The 18,728-nt window shown below is 46.0% G+C and overlaps 1 protein-coding gene across 2 annotated transcripts in view; it reads left to right on the forward strand.

Moving 5' to 3' along the window:
* LOC146868566 (ficolin-1-like) overlaps nucleotides 1–18,728 on the forward strand; it is a 292,230-nt gene that overhangs the window by 192,303 nt on the left and 81,199 nt on the right. The gene's annotated exons all lie outside the window — the stretch shown is intronic.

Below are 18,728 nucleotides of genomic sequence, written 5' to 3' on the forward strand. Positions count from 1 at the left end.
CCCCGTGCAGTCTGTTGTGAGGCCCCTTCCCCTGAACTCTCTTGTCTGTGCCCAGGTCCTGACCCTCCCTTCTATCCTACATGGTCCTTTGTGCATGCCCCTGCACCCTCCTTCTTGCCCATCATAGCCATTGTGCTGCCACTAACCCTCCCGCTTGCCATGCATGGTCTTTTGTGCTGCCATGGCCCCTCCCACCTTCCCTGTGTGGTCAGCTAGCTGCCCCTGACCCCCTCCCACCTTCCCTCCATGGTCTGTGTGTATGCCATCATAGTCTCACTGTTGCTCTCCATGGTGTGTCTTGTTTCTAGTGCCCATCCTGCCTGACCTCCATGGTCATCTTGCTGCTCCTGCCCTGCCCCCTTGTCCCAGCCCTCTGTTTCCATGTGTAGACCCCTATTCCCTCCCTCCTGGCTTGTCTGTTCCATTGTAATGCCCCTGATCCGTCTCTCCTGCCCTTTATGGTCTGTTATGCTGCAGCTTTCTCTCCTGTCTGTCCATTATGGTCAGCTAGCTACCATTGCCTCTTTCCCCTCTGTTCTCTGTTGTCCATGTGCATGGTCCTGTCCCCTCCCTATTGCTTTCTATGGATTGTTGTGCTGCACTCCCGTCCCGCATGCCCTGTGTGGTGTATTGTGCTGCTGCAAACCCTGATGCCTGCCCTGTAGGGTCAGTTTGGTGCACCTCTCCATGTCCCTCCTGGCCTCTGTTATCTGAGTCCATGTCCCTACCCCAATTCCTCCTGCCTACCATGATCCAATGTAGCATACTTGCGAACATTTTGAACTTGGTAAGAGGGAGATTTTGAAAAAAAACTAGGGTATTGATTTTCCCCTTTGAGTTACATTGAAAAAGAGGAGATTGTAGACAGGAGACAGATCAAATAAAGCCCATTTGAGCTTAAAACATTGGACGTTTCCTGGCTGAAATGGGTCTGTTGGCATGTATGGTTGTACTACCACTGCCTCTTCCTTCTGCCCACAACGGTCTATTATATTGCCACAGCCTCTCTTGCCAGTCCTGTATTGTTGGTTTGTTGCCCCTGCCCCCCTTTCCACTGCCCTCCATAGTCTGTTGTGCTGCCACTGCCCTTCTTGCCTGCCCAGTGTGGTCAAATTGTTACCTCTGCACTCTCCTACCTGCCTTCAATTTTCAGAGTCTGTTCCCCTGGCCTCTGCCTCTCAACAGTATCCCAATGAACAACTAGATTGCTAACATTCTATATTTATTACAAAAGTGTGGAACGCCTGATGTCATCTCGATGTAATCAAAACTGTAATACCTAGAGGATTTCCTTTAGAAATTACATATATGAGAGGATATTATTTGCATCAAAATCATGGTTAGTGCTCTAAAAAACTAAAATGAGGATATATTTTCTGAGTTTTCAAATAGCGACAAAGAACTTTTAAATTATTTGTAATCTTTATGTTTTTTTATCCAGCTGACCACTTGATTAAATGTTGCACTTAGGGGAGAGGATGTGGTGTTACTTCCAGAGCTGCAGACTTTGCAACTGGGGAACCAGGTTGGAGTTTCTGCTTCAGCTCAACATTCTGTGATTCTGGTCAAATCACTTAATCTCCCCATGTCTACAACCAAAATGAATTTGATCTTGTGTGATGTAACCAATGCTCATGTAAAGCACTACAATACCCGACAAGTCTGCACTATATAAAACTGCAAATACATAACAAAAATAAGTGTTTTGCACACTTCTGTCATTGGGCTACATGTGGGCTACATCTGGGTGATATTTGTGCTGCATTTGGGCTCTTTTGTCTCTGGTGGCCATCTTGGGAGATTTATTTGTCATGAAGTTTCCTAATTTCTTTATTTGCTGCAGTCTCCTCAGTAGGAAATGCTTTCAGTTTTTTACTTTGATTCCATCAAGAAGGTATCCAGATATGTCACACATTTGCCATAAATTCTGAATGTTAGCACTCTAGTTGCTCATTAGATCACTGTAGTAAAGCTACTGCTCACCACGGAAGTCTGCTGCTAGTATTAAAAGTGCATGTTTCAGTCTGCATATCAGAATTTTGTAATGAAATAGAAGAGGATTTGAGAAGTCACTCAAAATGTGCCCTAATATTTCTTTCTGCAGCACTAATCATAACTTCTATGGCAAAATGAACCCCCTCAATTTGTTCCATTGTAAATTAAATGTGGTCGGACTGCATTTTTACGATTCGTACGGAAAAGTGTCCGGGTATGTCTCGTACAACTTTTCCCAATCTGATTCGTACGGATAGGGCTGATCCGTATGTACTTTTTCCCGTACGAATCGTACTTCACGGGTCGGACGTGACTTGTACGATTCGTACGGAAAAAAATGCGGATACGAGTCGTACGGGAAAAAAAAATACAGGATCGTAATCGCCCCTAAATGTTTTAAGTGTTACCACTTTATTCCAATCAAGATGGCTTCAGGTGTGCCATACTTTTGTCATAGGTAAGACTGTTAGCGCTCTAGTTGTTCGTTAAAACACTCTGGGACATTCTGTCATTGGGCTATAATTGGGCTACATCTGGGTGATATTTGGGCTACATTTGGGCTACATTTGGGCTCTTTTGGCTCTGGTGGCCATCTTGGGAGATTTATTTGTTATGAAGTTTTCTAATTTCCTCATTTACTACGGTCTCCTCAGTAGGAAATGCTTTCAGTTTTTTACTTTGATTCCATCAAGAAGGCATTCAGATGTGTCACACATTTGCCATAAATTCAAAATGTTAGCACTCTAGTTGCTTATTAGATCACTATATTAAAGCTACTGCTCACCAGGGAATTCTGCTGCTGGTATTGAAAGTGCATGTTTCAGTCTGCATGTCAGAATTTTTTAATGAAATAGAAGAGGATTTGAGAAGTCACTCAAAATGTGCCCTAATTTTTCTTTCTGCAGCACTAATCATACTTTCTATGGCAAAATGAACCCCCTCATTTTGTTCCTTTTTAAATTAAATGTTTTAAGAGTTACCACTTTATTCCAATCATGATGGCTTCAGGTGTGCAATACGTTTGTCATAAGTAGGACTGTTAGCGCTCTAGTTGTTCTTTAGGACACTCTGGGAAGCTGCAGTAGAACACAAAGGAATCAACTGACAGTCTCTGCCCTTGTTGGATGTACATGTTTTACTGAGAATGTCAGACTTCATTCTCACATGACTGAGAAAGATAATGTGAATTTACAGAAATATGCTCTCAGTTTAGCTTATAGATCACCTTCCAAACCTCTGTGGGAAAAGCATGAGAAAATAGTTTTCTCTCAAACATGATTCATGATATCACAGCAGAAGGCTTTTTCACATGGTAAAATCACCTTAGAACACACAATTCCTAAAATGAGTATGGTACCATCAACAAATGATTTATAATGTAACTAAAGTCTTAAAACCTCCTATTAACTGCAACGCTTTTTAATGAGGTGCTATCATGAATATTGGTCCAAAGATGGCTGCCAACACTTCTTGGATGAAGAACTGACAGCCAATCAGATCTCACGATGAGATGTGTGGTTAGGCTCCGCCCAGATATATCTATCTTTTTAACTCTAATTTTCTAAGGAACTACTGAACGGATTTACACCATTTAAGCAAAAGGCACGAGTCTGAACTGAGGACTACCTCTTTGCCAAATTTGGTGTAATTCCGTTCAGCAGTTCGGGCTGTAGCTGCGTCAACAAGTCCTATGGGAAAATGCATGGGGAAAATGCGTTTTGGGACCCCCCTTTTTTCTCGGCCCCCGCTTAACGAATCACCGTGAAATTTTCAGGATAGGAGCGGACCGGAGCTGGCCAAAAGTTTGGAAAATTTCACGAAGATTCATCAATTGGTGTCAACGTTATTCCAAATAGAATGTTGCGGATTTCCTATGGAAAATAGGTCCTAACTATAACTACCTACTGGCGACTGCCAGTAGGTTATAAATATATCTGAGGACTTGCATGAGCAAATAAGGGCAGCGGCACCACCAGGGACTGGAACTTGGTTGTGTGCCTCAGCAAACTCAAAAGTTAGTGTGCACGGGGATCACGAGAAACGTAGCAAAAAGCAAAATAAATCTTAAAGCATCACCCACTGAAGGGTATTAATTGTGGGACTGGGAACGAACTACAGGAACCACAATTTTCAAAAGAAAAGTCTATTGTGATGCCCACCAGGGGGCAAACATTTTAAAAGCAGCAAATATGATTTCCTTCGTGTTCTCAGCCTCATGGATGCTAATGGTTTCCCCTTTGAAAAAGGTCTAAGAGACTGAAATGCATCACCGACTACAACAATACCAGTGCTTTGAATATGCAATTCAACCTGCCAGTTTTCTCGAGATGGGTAAGGCTCATTTCCTTCTCGCTGAGAGGGTTTTTCTTCATATATATGTATATATATATATATATATATATATACATATATATATATATATATATATATATATATATATATATATATATATATACAATGAAAAAAAACATAGGTTTCAGAGACGTTATAGTTAGAAATTGGCTTTTAAAAAAGCTTGGAAATTCACTGAAAAAAACATAGGTTTCAGGAGTGTTATTGCTAGCTGGCCATTTCACTCATACAAAACCATAGAAATTCCTCCGTTATACTTAGTTCTGCTAACTATAACTTGTGCGCCCGCAATGCACTGCTGATGATGTCACATATTGCATATATTGGGAAGAGGTGTGGCGCCGCGGCCAGGGCAACTGACTCTGGAATCTGGGGATCACGGTTCGATCCCCGGCGCCGGCGGCAGATTAGCCCAGCACCATGTGACTCTGGGCAATAGCTTGCTTAATCTTCCCGACGGCCCCCAGCGCCAAGAGACCCTTAGGGGTGATTGTTCGCGCTTTACAAATGTGGATTATTATTATTATTATTATTATTATTATTGCATCATTCATGACATGATCAGTGACATCACTGATGACATCACTGATGACATCTCAAATGACAGCACTGATGACATCATCCACGTGACAATCTGATACACCTCATCATACACTAGTATAACCTTTCATCACTCACTGTAAAATACAGAGTACCATATTTAAAACCATTGACACACCAATACCAGTTACTACATACCCACTCACTGATTCCTAACTCTACACACACAACTACCCATTCAACAACAGAATCATTTATACATGCAGTCACTAATTAATAGAACACTATCAAATGCACTAATACACATATATAGAGATTGACACATCAGCAGTCATCTTAGTCAGTTATGCAGTCATCCTACTCACTCATGAAAAAAATTAATCACACTTACATTTACCCACTTACACAATTATCCAACAACACCTCATTTAACCAAACACATAGTAACTCATAGTTAATATGTTAAAAAATCACCATTACATTTATACACTCATTCATATAGTTACTCTCACAATCACTGACTCTTACAGATACTTATTTATATACACCAACTCTCACATATAATGCCTTTTATTTTTTTACTTTGTTGAAGATGTACAAATAAAACATATATTCGCTCACCAACACACAAATAAATACACTCAGTCACCCAAACAACTGTTTTCACATTCACTCTTAAACTTATACACCTAGTCAATCAACCATTCACACATCTATGCATAGAGTTACACACACCCATCCAACCACACACAAACTCAGTGTCCCATACAAATACTCACCCAACTAATCAATAACTAATATACACACTCATGTAGTTAGTGACCAACTGATGCAGCAAGTTATACAACAACAGAGACAGTGATGCACACATTCACATAGTTTAGTTACTAATCCATGTATTAAGTGAGACACTTTTAATTACTTACTTAAACAGACAGTCAGACAGCTACTAAATCCTCCATCCAGACAGTTATATATCCACTCAATCTTCAATACAGATTGGTATATATATAATACATATTTAAATTTCCAACTAAACCACTTTCACTGGATGATGTCATCAGTGATGTCATCAGTGATGTCATTTGAGATGTCATCTGTGATGTCACTGACCATGTCATGAATGATGCAATATGTGACATCATCAGCAGTGCATTGCGGGCGCGCGAGTTATAGTTAGCAGAACTAACTATAACGGAGGAATTTCTATGGTTTTGTATGAGTGAAATGGCCAGCTTACTATAACACCCCTGAAACCTATGTTTTTTTCTGTGAATATATATATATATATATATATATACATATATAAACATATATATATATTCTGCATATATATATAAATACAAAAATAAATGCATGCATACATATACATATACATATATGCATACATATGCATGCTATGTACATGAATGTTTGAAAAACACTAATACAAGCAAAGCTAAAAAGCCACCTAATTACAAACAGAATTGCTTTAACTTAAACGAGGGTGAGACCTATTGCTTTTTTAATGCTTGTTTACTTTGGTTCCAACAAGAAGGCATTCAGATGTGTCACACATTTGCCATAAATTCTGAATGTTAGCACTCTAGTTGCTCATTAGATCACTGTAGTAACGCTACTGCTCACCAGGGAAGTCTGCAGCTGGTATTCAAAGTGCATGTTTCAGTCTGCATGTCAGTCTTTTTTAATGAAATAGAAGAGGATTTGAGAAGTCAAAATGTGCCCTAATTTTTCTTTCTGCAGCACTAATCATAATTTCTATGGCAATATGAACCCCCTCATTTTGGTCCTTTGCAAATTAAATGTTTTAAGTATGACCACTTTATTCCAATCAAGAAGGCTTCAGGTGTGCCATACTTTTGTCATAAGTAAGACTCTTAGCGCTCTAGTTGTTCTTTAGAACACTCTGGGACATTCTGTCATTGGGCTATACTTGGGCTACATCTGGGTGATATTTGTGCTACATTCGGGCTCTTTTGTCTCTGGTGGCCATCTTGGGAGACTTATTTGTTATGAAGTTTCGTAATTTCCTCATTTACTACAGTCTCCTCAGTAGGAAATACTTTCAGTTTTCTACTTTGATTCCTTCAAAAAGGCATTCAGATGTGTCACACATTTGCCATAAATTCGGAATGTTAGCACTCTAGTTGCTTATTAGATCACTGTAGTAAAGCTACTGCTCACCAGAGAAGTCTTCTGCTGGTGGGTGCATATGGGGGGTGGACATGGGGGGGACTCAACTCCCCTGCCCGGAAACTTCCTCGTATGCTTGTGGAGTGGTGTCACAGTGGGGCTGAGGGCCAGACAAGCCATGTAGCTGTCCTTGGGTGACAGTTTGGCAGGGGAGCTAAGGGGAGTGGTTTTGGAGGAACTGGTTTGTGAGGACTGCGGACTATGACTGTGGCTGCGTGTCTGTCGTCTTTCCCCAGAACCTGTGGGTGTGCCTACATCCCCCTGAGTGTGCGTGCCAGGATGTGTGCGCTGTGCCTTACTTGTGGGTGTGCTGGATGTGTCTGTTGGGGTGCGTGCCCGTGACTGTCTGGGTGTGCGTTGGGCAGGCATGGGAGAGGGCAGTGTGGATGAGTCCGGGGTAGGGGGGGGACGGAGCGCTGCAGGGCAGTAACTGCTGCCGTCAGTGAAGAGTCCATGGTCTGCGTTGGTCAGACATCATTGCTGACATGCCCTCCATGAACGACACCACATGTGTGAGCAGTCTAGTGTGATCATGGAGGACATTCAGCATCGATGCCTGCCCAACCTGCAACTCCCGCAGTATGTCCACAGACTCTTCACTGAGGGCAGCAGGGGTGACAGGGGCAGGGGGTGCGGTGCCTGGCACAAAGGAGACACGGTGGGACGCTGCTCAGACAGGAGGGACGGGAGCAACTGGGAGGGCGGAGATGGGAATGGAGGAGGCGGGGACAGATGTGGGGATGCTGCCAGTTGGTGTTGCAGCCTCCGCCTCCTCAGGGAGTTTAGCCTCGGACCCGTCGGCGTCGTAGCTGCTCTCGCCTCCAGACAGGTCCTCCAACTGACTTCCCTCGCCCTCCGTGCCACTGGCTCCTGCTGACTCCACAGCACCGGCGGCACTGTCGCTGGGTCCCTCCTCCAGGTCCTTGCAGGTGTCTCCCTCGTTTTTGGTTGATGATGCTGTGGGCAAGGATAAGAAACCAAAATGCATCAGTCACCTGTATACATATGACACATGAGCACAAAACAATTGGTCACAGTGCATCATGAGTAACAGCTACATTACTCCGCACATATGTATGCCCTGTACTGCCCAGTTGGTAGACCCACTATGCCACTTGAGAAGCTAGTGTCTGTGAACCGGTGAGCACAGCAATACTATGAAGTCATGCCACCTCTTGTTTACCCTGAAAGAAAAAGTAGTGGTGCACCCAAGGTAAACTAACACACCTCAATACTCAAGGTGTCACCACACTCAGTGACCTGTAAGTACTTTGGAACACAAAACCAAAAAATGTGGTTACCTTGGGACTCACAATACTTTACAATATCGACATGTTTTGAATGTGGAAATTCGCCATCTCGTGAAAAGAACACTCATGTGCCTGGATGAAATATGTCGCACATGGCAGTGCACACAAAAGTACATTTACCCTGTCATTGAAGAAGCTGACAACTTTTCTAAGAAGCCACAGTTAGAAATAAATGGTGTTGCAGAAATTGATGTCTTGACACTCGTTAGTTCGTATCACCAACAAAAAAGGAGTCTCACAAAATCCAGACCACAGTGGGAACATGTATATGGAGAATCTGCAACACCAATAAATTCTAACAGTGGCTTCTTTGAAAAGGTGCCAGTGTGTTCAATGAAAGTGGAAATGCCGTTTGGTGTGCACTTCCTTGGGAGATATCTTTCATGCAGGCACATCATTGTTCTTAACACAAATCATCAAATTACCACATTTAAAACATGAAGAACTGTTGACAAGTGCTGTGAGTGCCAAGGTACAATTTATTTGGAGTAACAACTTGAATTATGTCATTTGTCACATGGCTATCCGTCATCTGTTTACACAGTTGGCTACACTATGACCTACTGCCTGTCATCTGGAGTGGCACACATGTCCACACCCAGGACAATGCATAAGCTAATGGGCCTGCAATTGGTTTGAAAAAAAGCCTAGCTGTACTGTGGGGACACCCTAATGGCAAGCCAGAATGTACACACAGATGTCGGCACACAAAGTCAAAACTGTGTTGCATCTGAACCACACACAGGTGCCAAAAATGTATGAGCACGATACATGTTTGTAAAAAACTGACCCAGGCTGCAAAGCACGAACATTAAGCACTGGCCAACATCACAGGGGCACTGCACGTTGATTTTCTGTACAGCTAATTCTCACACACAAGTCAGACCTGGCAATGAAAAATCAGGGTTGCACATGTATGCCCCTCCCGCACACCCCCCCCATACCTGAGTCAATGTGACTGATACAGATCAAGAAGTGACACCTCTTATTCAGGGTTAATATAACTGTGCTTGAAAACTTGCTTCATTAACACAACATCACCTCGTGGGGCTGGCAACACATATTTGTGACAAACAACCATCAACAGATTGTTGTGAATAGCCACAGAGGCACTGCCCAGTGTGAGTAGGCTAGGCCAAAATTCCGTTCCGTTCGCGGAAATTGCGATAATTTGGCATTTTCGCGTTCCGCGGAAAGCGCAAAAATGTCGAAATTTCCGCTTTCCGCAGCTTAACGATAATTTGTTTCTTGCGTGCGCGCGATCACCTTACCTGAATCCTCGCCTTCGCTGCAAAGTTTTCCCGATCCGGCCGCGTTCTCCGCGAGATGTTGGATTGTTGGTAGCCATTTGCGCTGTCTCGCGACAGTTCGCGCCCGCAGTAACGTCATGCGTCGCGCGATCACGTCTTTCTTCTCGCGATCATGCACCGCGAGACAAGTAAAAACAAGATGGCCGCGCCCGCGAGCAACCGCATGGGTAAGTTGGCGAGCCGCGACCACGCAGAAAATACCGCAAACGGACGGCGAAAAACTTCCGCATCTTCGCGATATTTCCGCGTGTTTGCAGAGATTTTTAACATTTTCGCGATAATTTGCGAAAGTGAATTTCGCAAATTCCGCCCACCCCTAAGTGTGAGTATGCACAAGCAAAATGGTGTATCCCTGTCCAGTGCACACATGTAGCACACATTTGAAAAATACAAACTAGGCCAGGTAACAATGCCACAGAGGCAGACCTATGCTGAACCCACAGTGAATGTGCACAGTGTTGGATGACACACATGATTAGGAGGCCAGGGTGTCTCAGGGGACTGTAGTGGGCACACTGCTCCCAGGTCCTGGAATGAGCTGACTGTACCATGTTCAACCGTCATGGCACTATGCATATCTCCCACTCATGCACTTCATGTCTGAGGCCACAACATTGGTTATGCATGCTGCAAGGGGGTTCAGTTGAAAGCTCACACTCCTATGTTGAGATTCATCATCAGTTACAACAAATATGGACTCCCAACATAGTGAACAGGTCATGGCAGAGGCAAGGTACCAACACAAGTCACAGACCACCCTCCACATGATGCAGAACGCTATGTGCACTTAGATTCACTGGCACCCTAGATGACCATGTGCAAATGTGATTACACACAGACCAGGGGACACATGTCAAGGAGGGGAAGGGATGAAAAAGAGCCCCAGGTGACAATGGGGAACAGAAAATGCACTGCACATATCAACTCTGGGAGTGTATTCATGCGAAAGAGCACTTTCAAAAGCAGGCGACACATAACACGACCAAAAGCCATGTACCTACCCCCTCCTTGCTGCAGTCTCTCCTGTAACTGCCTATCGAGGTCAGGGAAGACCACCGCCAGGACACGTCTCATGTGGGGGGTCAGGCGTCGGTGGCTGCTGTGGGGGTGAGGACTGTCGAGCCCCAGCTGGACCCGGGCGATCCGCCGGGTCCAGCACCGGATGTCCTGCCACCTCTTGCGCACCTGGGGCAGCTGCCGACTACGCTCCCCCGCAGATCTCACGGCCCTGACGACGTTGTTCCAGATCACCCCCTTCTCATAGGCAGTTACCTGTCAGGATGACAAAGTGACACTACATCAATACACCTGCTCCATGTCCCAGAGACACACATTAGAAAATCTTTGAAATGTTAAAAAGGGCATAGGATGCTGACATGAATTGCCTCATTCACAACAAGAAATAGCCGTGTGTGCAAGCGCCAATGCACTACATGGCATTGAAAGTCAACTGGTGGCATGAGGGGTGCAACACACTCACTGATCATGCCACACACTGTGCAGCACATGCAACAGCAGGCTGATGGCCAGCACGTGCCAAGCAGTCACATGTCCCACTCCACTGACGTACCCTCAGCAGACTAGACAGACACACCCAGGCACAGATCACTCGCCTGTCATTGACAACAGCGGATACAACCCTCACTCTGCACATGTGCCATTTGCCAGTGGGGAGTCACAGGTGTCGTGCTAGCTCTGCAAGTCAGACACAAAGCACGGCTTACTTGTCACATCAGATGGGTAGATCTGTTGCCTCCACCATGCAGCTGTGGTGCAACACTTCACATAGACACTCACCCACATGACAAGGAACATTCACATACATCAATATCCATGAGGCCGTACACAATACATATCATTTGGACACTCTCACCACAGGTCCACTCAACTCATACACATGTGTGGGTACAGTCACCTGTCACACCGGGGGGACCACTGAATCACCTCAGGACAACAGGAAAAAAAGCCACCAAGGATTTGCCAGGCTGAATGTGTCATGCACTATGCAGTGAAAGTCACTGTAAGCACTATGCAAGTGAGGAGTGCACACAGGAACTACATCATGCTCTGTATGTGAGCCATAAGCATGACCCCCCCCCGGGACACACTCTAAACAACATTGCATGTGTGTCCCACCTGGACACTATATTTACTGTCACACAACAGGCGCATAGGCAAAGGTAGTGGAGTTAGCACTCACCTGCTCCCCTGGTCTCCCATACAGGCTGGTGTACTGTGGGAGGAGGACGTCCAGCAAGGCCTCATTCTCCTCCAGGGTGAATGGCTGGGCCCTCTCCACAGCACGTGACATGGCCAGAGGAAGCAGAGACAGCAGCAGTGTTGTCGACTCTTGAGTTGTGCAGGCAAGTGCCCTCTCATGGGTTCTGGCTGCCCTATATCTGTCTTGCTGAGGGGCATTAATTTTGAGGAGTACATAGTGATTGGTCTGAATCATTCGCATCGTACGTTTACTCCAATCCCTTTAAACATACACCAGTGACAGCATTTGCATCATTCAAAATTTGAGCATCAAGTCAAGTCAACAACCACTTTGCAACATTGTCTTTTGTGGCCAACTGACTTTTCCAGGACACCTGATGGACAAATTTCAACTGAAAACTCGGTATCCATGACAACCAGCATGCATTTATGGCCTAACACTTGTCCCTTATGTGTCCCCTATGTAATTTTTAAATCCACACACAGGTACTGTGCGTTTCACACGTACCCCTACGGCACCTGTTGTACAGTGCATTTGACACGTACGTGTACGCGCTAGTAGTACACGTACGTGTACTACTAGTGCGTACCCGTAAGGGGATCGCAATAGTAGTACATGTACGTGTACTACTGGTGTGATCCCCTTACGGGTACTCACTAGTAGTACACGTATGTGTACTACTAGTGCGTACAGGTACGTGTACTGCTAATGCGATCCCCTTACGAGTACGCACTAGTAGTACACATACGTGTACTCACTAGTAGTACACATACGTGTACTACTAGTGCGTTCCCGTAAGGGGATCGCACTAGTAGTACACGTACGTGTACTACTAGTGCGTACAGGTACGTGTGTGTCTACTAATGCGATCCCCTTATGGGTACGCACTAGTAGTACACGTACGTGTACGCACTAGTAGTACACGTACATGTACTACTAGTGTGATCCCCTTACGGGGACGCACTAGTAGTACACTTACGTGTACTACTAGTGCGTACCCGTAAGGGGATCGCAATAGTAGTACACGTACATGTACTACTAGTGCGTACCCGTAACAGGATCGCACTAGTAGTACACGTACATGTACTACTAGTGCGTACAGGTACGTGTACTACTATTGCCATCCGCACTAGTAGTACACGTACATGTATGCACTAGTAGTACACGCACATGTACTACTAGTGCGATCCCCTTACGGGTACGCACTAGTAGTACACGTACGTGTACTACTATTGCGATCCCCTTACGGGTGCGATCCCCTTAAGGGTACGCACTAGTAGTACACGTACGTGTACTACTAGTGTGTACAGGTACGTGTACAACTATTGCGATCCCCTTATGTGTACGCACTAGTAGTACACGTACGTGTACTACTAGTGTGATCCTCTTACAGGTACGCACTAGTAGTACACGTATGTGTACTACTAGTGCGTACCCGTAAGGGGATCGCAATAGTAGTACACGTACATGTACTACTAGTACGTACCCGTAAGGGGATCGCACTAGTAGTACATGGACATGTACTACTAGTGCGTACAGGTACGTGTACTACTGTTGCCATCCGCACTAGTAGTACACGTACGTGTACGCACTAGTAGTACACGTACATGTACTACTAGTGCGATCCCCTTACGGGTACGCACTAGTAGTACATGTACGTGTACTACTATTGCGATCCCCTTACGGGTGCGATCCCCTTAAGGGTACGCACTAGTAGTACACGTACGTGTACTACTAGTGTGTACAGGTCCGTGTACAACTATTGCGATCCCCTTACGGGTACGCAATAGTAGTGCACGTACCTGTACGCACTAGTAGTACACGTACGTGTACTACTAGTGCGATCCCCTTACGGGTACGCACTAGTAGTACACATACGTGTATGCACTAGTAGTACACGTACGTGTACGCACTAGTAGTACACGTACGTGTACTACTAGTGTGAGCCCCTTACAGGTACGCACTAGTAGTACACATTCGTGTACTACTATTGCGATCCCCTTACGGGTACGCACAAGTAGTACACAAGTAGTACACATACGTGTACTACTAGTGCGTACACGTACAGGTACGCATTTCACACGCTTACAATGGTAATACAGGCGTACACATGCCAGGAATGGAGGGCTACCAGTCGCACAAGGATGTCCATCAAGTACTTGTCATTGCATACTGTTATGTGCAGGCCCTAGGTGTGGCAGCCAGTGGTATTGCACAGGTCATCTCATCTAGTTGCACAATTGATGTGCGATGACCTGTGTACACATGTCATGTGTGATGGGGCACTATGTGGCACACATCACCTTGACACTTGCCACATGTGTGTCTGTAGTCCACCTGTGTCATGCACAGCAGCAGTGGGATGACACAGTCATCACCACCCGCACCTGTCTCCTGATGCCAGGGACAGGGACACTCAATCAACTGACATGTCACGATCTGCGTGCCCCTTTGTGACTATGTCAGGTGTGTGTCATGTGTTCCTATGAGCTTGATGTCAGTGTTCCGTCAACTGCATCTACTGTTGGTGCATCCAACATGGGTCTGTGTGGAGATGGGCATGGGACACATCTACGCACACCATGCCACATGTGGATTCCCACCGCTGTAGGGTCTGTGTGCATCGGACATCATATTTTCCCAGTCATACATGTCTGCGTTGTCTCAATGGCTGTGTCTTTCTCTTGTCACGTGTACCCCTTCATCGCAATGTGTTTGATATGTACATTTGACATTCCTTGTGACCTGTGCGTGTGCCTTGCAGTCAGCTGTGTGGATGAGATGACATCCTTCCTATGCAGCTATGAGGTTGTGTGTCACTCCGGTGATATCTGTGGCTCTGCACTCAGACTGGTCACCAACTCATTTCAGGGCATGTCATGTAGACTTGACAATCAACAGGTGTATCTGGCTTTTTGTCGGAGTGCAAGCAAGCTGGCATATGTGTCCTGGATGTATTGCACACACCCGACTCCATAGTTACCTTATGTGTATTAGCAGTGTAGCATGTGCTATGTTCATTGACATTGATATTGGCAGACTCTCAATCTTCATTCTTACAAACAATGTCTTGCAGGGCACCGCCTGTCCCAAGAACAATGCCAGACTTGGGTGCCATGAGGGAACGTGCCTGCATCCGACGTTACAGATTTACTCAACAGTTGATTGAGGACTTGACCGACAGGCTGGCACCACACCTTCAACCGCGACACAGGTATCCTACTGCACTGACCCCAAAGTTGAAGCTGATGGCAGCCCTACATTTTTTTGCCACAGGAACGTTTCAATTCACCATAGCTGATGTTGGTGGCATGTCACAGACAATGTTCAGCCGTGTCCTGTGTGATGTTTTAGCAGCCATGTTGGAGCACCTTGATGAATTCATCACATTTCCTACTCCTGAGGAGTTGACAGATGTCAAGGGTGATTTCTATGCCCTGGGAGGGATGTCCCATGTCATTGGGTCCATTGATGGTACACATGTGGCTTTGGTACCACCACAGGCACAGGAACAAGCCTATTGCAATAGAAAACATTACCATTCGATAAATGCCCTTGTGGTGTGTCTTGCTAACATGCTGATTTCCCATGACTGTGCACGTTTTCCAGGATCAGCACACGATGCCTACATCATGAGGCGTAGCAGGGTACCACAAATGATGCTGCAGCTGCACAACGAATGAGCATGTCTTGTTGGTGGGTATACTCTGTTTGTCCTGTTTGTTGCGGTATCTTTGGCTCTTACGGCATCTCCTGACCCACTTTTTTACATGATGTTTCCATGTAGGGGACTCTGGATATCCCAACATGCCATGGCTAATGACACCTCTCCGCAACCCAAGAACAGCTGCAGATCACAGGTACAACAATGCACACGGGCAGGCGAGTGATTGAGATTTCGGTGCCTGGACAAGACAGGCGGGTCCCTCTCTTATGCCCCGGAGAAGGTCTGCCGAATCTTCCTCGTGTGCTGCATGCTGCACAACATGGCAGTTGAGAAGGCAGTGCCACTCATCCTGGATCCGGATGAGCAGGAACCTCCACCCGTGGAGGATCAAGGGCTTGCTCACGAGGTTAGTGATGAGGAGGAGGAAGAGGATGATATCCAGAGTCAGCTCATAGGCAACTTCTTCTCATAATGGTGAGTCACTGGGTATGAGTGTGCAAGCTTGTAGCATTGAGTGGCATGTGTTGCAATGTGTGTGTCCAGCTGACTGAATGCAAAGTGACTTAGATGTGTGTTCTGATGTGTCACTCGAGTGATGATGTCATGCCACACAGTTTTGTGGAGAGACTTTCTTTGCAATTTACATGTGTCAAACATTGTTCATGTTTGGTAAATGTCCATGTGTACAGTGAAAATTGTTTTAGGTGACTTCTTGTGTGTTTGTCGTTCCCAGGTATTTTGCGCCTGTTGTCTGCTCATGTCATCGTTGTCCTCCTGCTATTCCTCATGAGGATTGCAACATGTGCTGAATCAGCGTTCCATGCACGGACATGTGGAAAGGTCAGTCTTGGTAAGGTTTGCAGCAAGGATTTTTTTGTGGTGGTACGGGTTTGGAATGTGTGGGGACTGCTTCTGTGCACGTTGTGGTACCATGCATACATGTCTTCTCACCATGGAGCATATACCATGTAGCATCACTCCCTTGACATGATAGTCACCCTTCTTGACAGTCATCTGTAGTGGAGTGTGGCGTCTGATGAAGGCATCAATGTGTGTAAACCTTGCCTCTGAAACATTGCAGATGCTACGGGTTGACATAGTGGGGGACATCACAACAACAGGCTCCATGGGGAATTGCAGCCTCTCCGTGTGCAGCAGGATGTGTTTGGCTCATCCCCTTAACTTGTGTGCCAGTTCATTGGGATTTACATCATCCGTGTTGTGAAGGGGGTGTCCAGCGTATGTCCCACATGTTCTGTCAACTGACCTGTGAGTCTGTTAATATGGATGCATATCCCTTTGTGTGTGTATGTGGAATAAAGGTGTTCAGCACAATCCAAAGTGCCTCATCTCTGTCACTGCAGCTCTCTTGACAGTTTGCATTGCCATCTATGGCATAATTGTCAAAGATTGAGCATCTGTGTGTATGTGTACTTTGGCAACATGCATGCAGTGCTTTATGGCTAATGATCTCTATTGTGCATGAATTACCTGGTTGGGTATGTATTTGTGCACAACGGGACGTGAACGCCTGCTGATGATGTGACTCCTTTGCGCATCTCCGCATTTTGTTGCCTGATCCAGTGGCTTTAATTTATGGTGATTGTTCATACATTTTCTCGTAGTGACCCATGAGTAACCTGACACTCTTTCCTTTACATAAACCCTTTGCACTGTGCCTTTCAGACCTTGTCTGTGTGTGCTACTTTTTGCCTAATTACTAACCCCTTCCGCCTGCTGCTGCCTCACCTGCGGCACCGCCCCACCGAGTACCCTGATTCTGCAACCCCCACGCCTCAAAAATGCTCTGCCCTTCCCCCTCCACCCATTCGAAATGCAGGCAGCAGCTTTTCTGTGCCACTGTAGCCCCAGCGCCGTGCCAAAGGCAGGAACGTCTGCGCCTACAACATGCACAGTGCACGACCCTCTAGTCTTTACATGACCCACATCACACAACAGGCTCATGCTGCAGCCACTCTCCAAGCAATGTCATCGTGACACTCATCCTCCTGCTATGAGGCAACCCCTAAGCACACACATGACACCTTTGCATGCTGAGTGTGCTGCTCCAACTGCCTACACAGTGCTGCCCAGCCTACAAGGCCCTGTCTGAACAACCAGGTAATGTGCCTCCTACTCCACACCCGCTCCATCCACCAGCACGCCATTGGACTCTGTTACCTCCTCAACACAACAGCCCCACACATCACTTTAATGACAGTAACCTGGACAAAAGCATCCTCAGCACATGACGTCTTCATTGCCATCTCAGACGGATACAAGACCACCCGCAGGGACGGCAACACCAATCCCGGGGGATGAATTGCTATTTATTCACAAGTACACCCGCAGAGTCACAAATCCGGGTTTGCAGCAACTTCATGGCAACCCTCTGTGTAACACTCCTCTACAGATCTGCAGGCCTACATCCACTATTCTTCTAAGCCATCAACACGTACATCTGCACGCACACCCTCACCTCCACGGGCTACATGTGGCTGGGGGCCAGTAACTACTTGCTGGAGGGGAACCACACCACCATCCATCATTGGTCCATCAACATTTGAATCCATGTCTCCAACAAGCAACACACTGCCCCACACCCCACTACCGATCCCCCAAAGATGCTTGATGTAAGTCACCACAGACAAGCTGTGTGTGACACTGAAAACAACACCCCGCCACACCCTGCAACCTCACGCACTGGATCAGCAACTGATCCAACAATTTTGCCACATTGACGGACTTTGCTGTGAAGCACAACAACAGTTAAGGCACCTGGGACAAGGCAGACCTACTGGACTCCTACAGACTTAGCCGGACTCTTGTGCAAACCTTGCAACACAAAGAGCCATCATTTGCCTTACAGCCCTGGAAAACACCACACACAGCCATCACCATATCATCAGCAAGGCCAAGTGGAGATCCTTCAGATAGTGCCGAGACACCCAAACACACGACATCAAGGAGCTCATCAGCATTGTGAGTGAACTGACAGAAGATCTCCATCCAAGACACCCCACCCTTGCAAGGCAGATCACATCCCTTGCAACTTTGTACCACTGCAAACTCATGGGCATACACAACAGCCTTGGTACCCAGAGGCAGACAGCACTATTATCTGCAGGACAAACCCCCAT

The sequence above is a fragment of the Triturus cristatus genome, chromosome 1_2, assembly GCF_964204655.1.
Source record: "Triturus cristatus chromosome 1_2, aTriCri1.1, whole genome shotgun sequence".
Lineage (NCBI taxonomy): Eukaryota > Metazoa > Chordata > Amphibia > Caudata > Salamandridae > Triturus > Triturus cristatus.